The sequence below is a fragment of the Callithrix jacchus genome, chromosome 6 (genome assembly GCF_049354715.1).
Source record: "Callithrix jacchus isolate 240 chromosome 6, calJac240_pri, whole genome shotgun sequence".
Taxonomy (NCBI): Eukaryota; Metazoa; Chordata; class Mammalia; order Primates; family Cebidae; genus Callithrix; species Callithrix jacchus.
Genome location: NC_133507.1, coordinates 136,691,051 through 136,699,990, shown reverse-complemented (window position 1 = coordinate 136,699,990; position 8,940 = coordinate 136,691,051). Strand labels below are relative to the sequence as shown.

Genomic DNA, 8,940 nt, shown 5'->3' with positions numbered 1-8,940 from the left:
ATATGGTGGTCCATGGATTTGGGGGACAAATACATCAGAGAAAAGGAATCCAATTATAATAATGACAACAGGGAAGTAGCGTGAGAGAAGGAAGGAGATTCTGAAATATTAAGAGTTAAGAGTTGCCAAGACTTATTGACATGCCTTTTGTTAACCTATACTGAGATTTTAAATTCTTAAACTCTCAAAATAATTTTTTCTTTTAGACACTGTTTCTCAAGTTTTTGGTATCTATGAACTACCTTGATGCTGTCTGGCTCCACAAAGACCACACATTTTAGGTCAACTTAAAGATAAGCTTTTCAATGATAAAACATACTCTTTTGAAATTTAAAGTAATTAAAGAATATTTATATCATCGAGGGGGATTTTTTTTTGATATCTTTCAACTAAAGTAATAACATCTGTCTGGCACAAAGGTCTAGCTTCCACATTGAGTTTTTTTTTTTCCTCTCTCTCTCTCTCTCTCTTTTTATCCTAGATTTTAAAATGCCCACATAGTTAATCAAAATTAGAATGACTATTGTCTCAGTTTCCCAGATTTTACCTGTTGTCCAGGTAACTATTAACACCTCTTTTGCTCTCAACTGTCTACCTTGTACATAAATTACATGCTCACCCCAGCCAGCAATAAGGCAGCAAACGTTAGGTGACTCTGTTCAATTCGTTCTGGATATCTGGATCAAACATATACCTGATACAGAGAGATTTCTGGCTGAAAAATATTTTCTGTGCTGCATCAGAGACTACTAAGTGAGCAAATCACCCCAAGAAGTTGAGTGATTGACTGTTTTAACACAAGAGATAACGGCAAATGGAATCTTAACCTGTTCTTTATTTGTTTTCCCATTCAGGGTATGTTTCTTCCTGTTCCTGTTGCAGCACTTTGGGTGTTTAAATATGAAACAGACCAATGTGAAAGAGACTTCTTTCAGTTGCACAATATTTGTGTTCTCGTTTTCCTTTAGTATAATAATAATCTTTGAATTTTAGCTGAGCACATGGCCATTAGAATAAGGACTACATTTCCTAGTCTCTCTTGCTGCTAGATAGGGCTGTGTGACTCAGTTTCAACCAATGAGATATAAGCAGAGACAATGTGTTCAACTTTCTGGAAGAATAATTAAGGGAAGAAATCATTTAATTCTTCAATTCTTCATATAATTCTTTCCTTTGTTCTTCTGAGCAAATTTAATACATGTGAATACTACCACCCAAATGCAATATTATCAATACATTAACCTACGGCAGAGGTTAACAAACTTTTTCTTAAAGTGTCAGATAGCATTGTAGCTTTTTAGGGCTACATGGTTTCTGTCACAACTACTCAACTCTGCCCTTGTAGACCAAAAGTAGCCTCAGATAATCTGAATGAATGTGGCTGTGTTTCAATAAAACTTTATTTACATAGTGGCCAGGTCAGCAGCCAGTTTGCTGACCCCTGGCTTAGATTGGTGTTTTCAAGCTTTTCGGAATTCACTAGGGAAATTTTAAATACACAATGTCCAGGGTCTTGAGCTTCTAATTTAATCAGCTGGGCTAGAGCCCAACTATTTGTTAAAAGGTTTCACTGTGATAATTCTTCTGAGGCCAGAAAAAAGACATGTCCACCATGCATTAGCTTACCTTTCAACCATCATCAATCTTCGGACTTTCTTAAGAAGAAATGGTTAAATGTCCTGGATGGTTTCTTTTCTAAGAAACCATCTACCCCTAACTGCCCTTTCTCAGAAAATATTTAAGACAGCATGTTTTGTTTAGTTAGACTTTCAGTGGCCTAAAGGCTCTGAATGCTCATGAGATAATGTGGCTGTAAACTCCAGATTGAGGCAATTAAGTCATGACCTGTAACAAACTGTGCCTTAATTGTGAGGTAATTGAAATTTCTTTTTTTGAAAAATACAGTGGAAAAAACAAAGTTGATTTTAATTACCTGTCCAAACTTTCAGAAAAATGGAATTGATAGTTATCATGTTAATTCTACAGATGTGTTACAGGGGAAAATATTGATAATTCATTTTCAGTTTGGGGCTCTAAATATGAAGCTAATATACCACTTTGATCATTCTTGATCAAAAACTTTAAAAGGCTACGTAATACAAAAATTACATAGCATCAAAATGTGTTAAGCCACACATAAAATTGTTTCTGGCATACTCCAGAAATAGAAAGGGGGTCTTCAAAAAATTCATGGAAAATAAAAATTATATAAAAAAAAAAACCTCTGGCCAGGTATGTGGCTCATGCTTGTAATCCCAGCACTTTGGGAGGCCAAGGCAGGTGGATCACCTTAAGTCAGGAGTTCAAGATCAGCCTGGCCCACATGGTGAAACGCCATCTCTACTATAAATACAAAAATTAGCCAGGCATGGTGGTGCACTCCTGTAGCAGGCAGAGGTTGCAGTGAGCCAAGCTCATGTCATTGCATTCCAGCCTGGGTGATTGAGTGAGAGTCTATCTCCAAAAAAAAGTGAGATGATGTTGAAGACGAAGCCCACAGCAGCAGACCATCACATCATTTCATGAGGAAAAATTAATCATTTGTTCCCTAATTGAAGAGGATTGATGATTAACAGCAGAAACAATAACACCACAGACATCTCAGTTGGTTCAGATCACACAATTCTGACTAAAAAATTAAACTTGAACAAACTTTCCACTCAATGAGTGCCAAAGCATTGTGCCCTGTTCAGCTGCAGAAAGAACATTCAATGCAAATATTAAACAACTGGGATCAAGATCCTGAAGCATTGGTTCACCTTGGCAGACAAACAAACATACATACATACATATATTATATATCTCTATATCTATATCTAGATATATATATACCCTGAAGCATTTCTTTGAAGAATTGGAACAGGTGATGAAACAATGCTTTACCAGTATGGTCCTGAAGACAAAGCATAATCAAAACAAGGCTACCAAGAGGTAGAAGTGGTTCAGTCAAAGTAGAAATAGCCTGGTCAAGAGCAAACGTTATGGCAACAATTTTTTTGGGGTGCTTAAGGTATTTGGCTTGGTGACTTTCTGGAGGGTCAATGAATGAAAACATCTGCTTACTATGAGAGAGTTTTGAGAAAGTTAGCTAAAGATTTAGCAGAAAATACCCAGAAAAGCATCACCAAAGACTCCTTGTCCACCACAACAATGTTCCTACTTGTTCCCCTCATCAAATGAGGGCAAGTTTGTGAGAGTTTATATAGGAAATCATCAGACATGTACTTTATGGTATTGATTTAGTTCCTTCTGACTTCCCCCCTGCCTTAATCTTAGAAAATCTTTAAAGGACATCTTTTTAAAATTTTTTTATTTATTTATTTTAGTTAGTAATGTAAAAAAAGACTGCACTGACATGGTTAAATTCCCAGGACCCTGAGTTCTTTAGGGATGGACTAAATGGCTGGTATTGTTTAGAAAGGTATCTTGTAGTTGATGAAGCCCATGTTGAGAAATAATCTATTCTTTTTTTGTTTTTAATCTTTTCATTCCATTTTCCATGAACAAGTCCTCTCATATATTAGTAAATGTGGCTTATAAAAATTTAGGTGTAGGCCAGGCACAGTGGCTCACATCTGAAATCCCAGCACTTTGGGAGGCCAAGGCAGGCAGATCACGAGGTCAGGAGTTCAAGGCCAGCCTGACCAACATGGTGAAACCCTGTCTCTACTAAAATACAAAAATCAGCCAGGCATGGTGGCCTGTACTTGTAATCCCAGCTACTCAGGAGACTGAGGCAGGAGAATCACTTGAACCAGGGAGGCAGAGGCTGCAGTGGGCCAAGATTGCGCCACTGCACTCCAGCCTGGGCAACAAAGTGAGTTTCTTTCTCAAAAAAAGAAAAATTGGGGTCTAAATTAAAGATGTGGAATGACTTGGGTACTCAATAAACCTCATGGAAAAGTGAAAGGCCATAGAACAGTAACAACACTGTTACAGTGCCCTATATAAGTTAATTTTCTGGATAACAGAAGCTGGCCCCTTAAAGTATCATTTTTTTTTTCATAATTAATTTTTTTCAGCTTTTAAGTTTGGGGTACATGTGCAGGATGTGCAAGTTTGTTGCATAGGTAAGAGTGCCATGGTAGTTTGCTGCACAGATCAATCCATCACCTAGTTAGAAAGCCCAGCATCCCTTAGCTATTTTTCCTGATGCTCTCCCACCAACCAGCCCCCATTAGGTTTTAAGAGAATTATTTCTGTCCTCTGGAACAGAATTGTGTATTTTTGGTGTCTCAAAACTATCATTGTAGGCTAGGGTTATTATACTGGTCTAGGACGCACTGACATCTATAGGTATCTCAGAAAAAATGGGTAAAAGTAAGGATTCTGGGGCAAGATGGCCAGGTTTAAAAGAGCCCTCCCACTAACTCTAGTGAGTATACCTAGACTTGTTACGTGCACTCTGGTGTCCTCATCCATAAAATGAGAATAATAATAGTACTGGCTCACCAAGCTGTTGTGAGGATGAAATTATTTCATATATGTAAAAGGCTTAGAAATGTGCTGATAAATGTACATTACTATTACCATTATTCTCAAGGTTTTTAGTCGTTCACAAAATAGTTCCACACTTTATTTTGATGTTGTGTTTGTTCAATGAACATTCTTTTTTTTTTTCTTCTGCTCTTTTAATTTAAGGATGTTGAGGTCATATCTAGAGTATCATGAAGGCATGGCCATTAGCCAACCAGGATGGGGCAGACAGGCAGAGGAACAGCATCTACATCGTCAGCATTCAACCTGCTCAGCCAGCAGACAGTGCCAACGCTAGATGTTGAGATGGTGAAAAAGGTAGGGTCAACACTTAGCCATTCCCTCAGTTCTTCAGCCTGGACAGTTAGCCATAGGGATTCATGATGAAGAGTCAGGGTTTCCTAACATGAGTAAAAACTGAAAAGGGGTCTTGGATTAGGGAACCTTAGTAATCTAGTAGTTTCCAGGAGGCTGGCACTAGAAATGTCCTTCACCAAGTGAAACAGCTCTACTGACTAAACAAGGGGTTCATTCCTGTGCTGTGGCTAACTGCTGAATGGGAAGGACCATAATCTAGGAGGAATTGAGACATCAGGTATCAAATAACCACCTGAAAACAGGACTCCAGGATGAAGCCCCATTAAGAGAATTGGGAAAAGGGGACTCAGGAATAAGGATTCCCAGTTATTACAACAGAGACAAGACTTCAGGGCCAGATCCACACCAGAGATGACTAAATGCTGAGCTTCCAAAAGTGGTTCCTTAAGTATTTAAGTTTCCATTGATCTAGGAATTGCGAATGAAGACGAGCCCATACAGGAAGACCAGCTGGCCCCAGAGTTTTGTATGGTAAGGTACAGAGTATGGAAAAGAGGGGAAAGATCCTGGGATTTGGAAGCTATTTAACAGCTGAGTAATTTCTTGTTTCTGTCAGGGAACTTACCTCTGACAGTATTACCCATCTCTCTCCACCAATCTACTAAGCTACTTTATCATCCACTAAAGTACCAAAAAACTGTATTTATCTATTTACTCTAATTGTGAGTAAAGTAAGAGTGAACAAGCTCTCTAAATGAGACCTGGAAGAGTCCTCTTATGAATAAGTAAATACACATTCGCATCTAGACCTCATACTACTGCTTTGTCTTCTCTGAAATCTTTTTAGTTCAGCATTTTATCATATGTTTAAAATAACCAGTGTATTAGCAAAATAAGTGAGATGTTGACATTATTTCAGTGCATTCATTGCTTTCTACTAAAAAGTTTCACAGAAATGATTCTGCCTGACTCCGTTTCCCTTTCTAACGGTAGCACTCTTTCCCTCTCAGGAATAATGCGAAGGTTTGATCTTACTGTCTCTGTCAGGTGGGTTCCCCAACAGAGTTCTCCTGTAGTGTTGTGAATCATCCCCCCTAATTCCCAACTCAGGTCTGGATTACCCATCTGTAATGGCAAAAACATAAATGCCAGAAACCTATGTTATAGTGCACTCAGTAAGCTTAAAAGGTCATAGTGGTAGTTTGAGTACGTCTATGAATTTTTTTGCTGCTTCTCTCATTGAGAGGCATTGTTTAACTCCTCTGATCTTAAATCCATCAGACTTACTTGAGCAATGAAATGTGGCATTTTACAATTTCTAAGGTGAGGGCACAAAAAGCTTTGCACTCACTCTTTTTTTTTCTTTTTTGTCCTTTAAGTTCTGGGGTACATGTGCAGATCTTGCAGGATTGTTGCAATAGGTAAACACATGCCATGGTGGTTTGCTGTCTCCATCCCCCCCGTCACCTACATCAGGCATTTCTCCCTGTGCTCTCCCTCCCCAACCTCCCCGCCCCCCGCTGTCCCTCCTGAACATACCCCAGTGTGTGATGTTCCCCTCCCCGTGCCCATGTGTTCTCATTAACACCCGCCTATGAGTGAGAACATGCGGTGTTTGATTTTCTGTTCTTGTGTCAGTTTGCTGAGAATGATGGTTTCCAGATTCATCCATGTCCCTACAAAGGACACGAATTCATTGTTTTTTTATGGCTGCATAGTATTCCATGATGTATATATGCCACATTTTCTTTGTCCAGTCTATCATTGATGGGCATTTGGGTTGGTTCCAGGTCTTTGCTATTGTAAACAGTGCCTCAATAAACATAAAAAATATGGAACGCTTCACGAATTTGCATGTCATCCTCGGGCAGGGGCCATGCTAATCTTTTCTGTATCTTTCCAATTTTAGTTGATGCTGCCAAAGTGAGCACTGCACTCGCTCTTGAAGTCCTCAGCTGCTGTGTAAAAACCCTGACTTCCTTGAGGCTGCCTTGCTGGAAAGACTGCATGAGAAGACGGTGTGGAACAGCCCTGAGACCACATAAGAGAGACATATACATGGTTGGCTGCCCTACCCTTCAGCCATTTGAGCATCCCTGTAAAGACTCTGCCCAATTAGCAGAGTTGCGAGCATAATCGTATGGTTGTTATTTTACAGCTTTAAGTTTTGGAGGTGGTTGTTATGTAGCAAGACCTAGCCAGAACTGCTGCCCTTCACTGGTGCCAAAGATTCACAGAATAAAAAAGCCTGCTTTGCTTTCATTAACTCATCATTTTAGTCTCGAGGCTACCATACTAGATATTTAGCCAAGTGCAAATTTCTCTACTAAAAGGCTAGGGCAATTTCAGGAGAGATATATAACATAGATGGGGAAAGGTTGTACTTAAGTAATGAAAGAAAAGGCACCTAAGAATTGGGCCCTGCAAAAGAGCTCACCTCCAGGGTTTCTTTGCATTTCACACAGTTCCCATGTCTTTGGGTACACACATGCACTCCTCCAAGCATCCCTATCTTCTAGTCATCTGCCTAAATTCCTACACCTACCTAGAACACCCCACCTCTCCTGAATCCATTCTCCCTCCTTCTTTAACATAAACACCCAAGTCCCAGGCTTGAAAGAGAAAAGCAGCCCCAGGGTTTGACAAGATATTCAGTGAAGCAGGTGAATACCCACATCTTATAGAACAGGTGAGGAGTAACAGCTCTGAGCCATTGTTAATGGAGAAGAAGGAAGCTCTTTTGGAATTTTTTTTTTTTTTGAGACAGTCTTGTTCTGTCACCAAGGCTGGAGTGCAGTGGTATGATCAGGGCTCACTGCAGCCTCAACTGCTCAAGCTCAAGTCATCTTCCTGCCTCAGAACCCTTGAGTAGCCAGGACTAAAATCATGCGCTCCCACGCCCAGCTAATGTTTTTGAATTTTAAGAGAGATGAGGTCTCACTATGTTGCCAAGCTGGTATTGAACTCCTCAGCTCAAGCAATCTACCTGCCTTGGCATCTCAAAGTGCTGGTATTACAGGTGTGAGCCACTGGGCCCAGCTGCATTTTTTTTCCAATATTTACATCAGTATGTGATACAGTTGAGCAGATCCCTATAATTAAATAACTTTTAAGTGAAACACATATCCAAGAAAATTCATTACGATGGGGGTAATAGGGCATTCCGAACTAACAATCATAATTGAGGCATTCAGACTTCAAGCAGGTAATGTAAATGAGTGAAGTGGATTTGCTGTCATTAATAGGGAGAGACCGGAATCAGGGCAAAGCAAAGCAGAATGAGCTTGCATGCCTTTGCAAAGGGCACAGTTGTTACAGGCCTCCCAACAAATCCTGTTTTGCAGGAATGCAGACAGTGTTGCTACATTTTTCTCCTTCTCTTCAGAAATCTAGATTACATGTGAAATGTCCAATTTTTAGAATGCTGACGAGGCCAAAGAAAATATACCTATCCACTGAATTGGGGCCACCAGATGAAAAAAAATTGAGGAAGTAATGTTCTTAATTATCAAGACACCCCTACCTTCTCTTTCTCTGAGCCCTGTAATTATATCGAGTAGCATTTAGTTTCCTCCTTCTTCAGCCTGAAGGTTCTAGTTGAATAAGAAATTAATTACATTAGCCTTTAATATTGACTCTGTTTTTTTTTCTTAGAGTGACTCCCAGATAGGATTAATTCCTAAATTCCCTCTAGGGTGGAGAGTAGAATGTTTGCCAATTATTTTTTCTTTCTTTCTTTTTTTTTTTTTTTTTGAGATGGAGTTTCGCTTTTGTTACCCCAGCTGGAGTGCAATGGCACGATCTCGGCTCACTTCAACCTCCACCTCCCAGGTTCAAGCAATTCTCCTGCCTCAGCCTCTTGAGTAGCTGGGATTATAGGAGCTGGCCACCACGCCTGGCTAATTTTTTGCAGAGACAGGATCCACACACCTCTGCCTCCCAAAGTGCTGAAATTACAGGTCTGACCCACTCTGCCCAGCCTAATTATTTTCTTCACAAAAGTTTAAAGGCTTCGAGGTGCGATCTTCACTACTATGTTAATAGTGAAACTCTACCTCCTTTCATTCTTTCTTAAGCAATACTGTATTAACCAGGCATTCATTGGTCCCTGTACTAGGTGTTTCTGCCATAAGCAATGCCTGGTAA

The 8,940-nt window shown here is 39.7% G+C and overlaps 1 non-coding gene across 1 annotated transcript; it reads right to left on the bottom strand.

Moving 5' to 3' along the window:
* Positions 1 to 6,620: 6,620 nt before the first annotated feature.
* On the bottom strand, positions 6,621 to 6,723 carry LOC118154892 (U6 spliceosomal RNA). The gene has a single exon (XR_004745142.1). It is a non-coding gene; the product is annotated as a U6 spliceosomal RNA (small nuclear RNA).
* Positions 6,724 to 8,940: the final 2,217 nt, after the last annotated feature.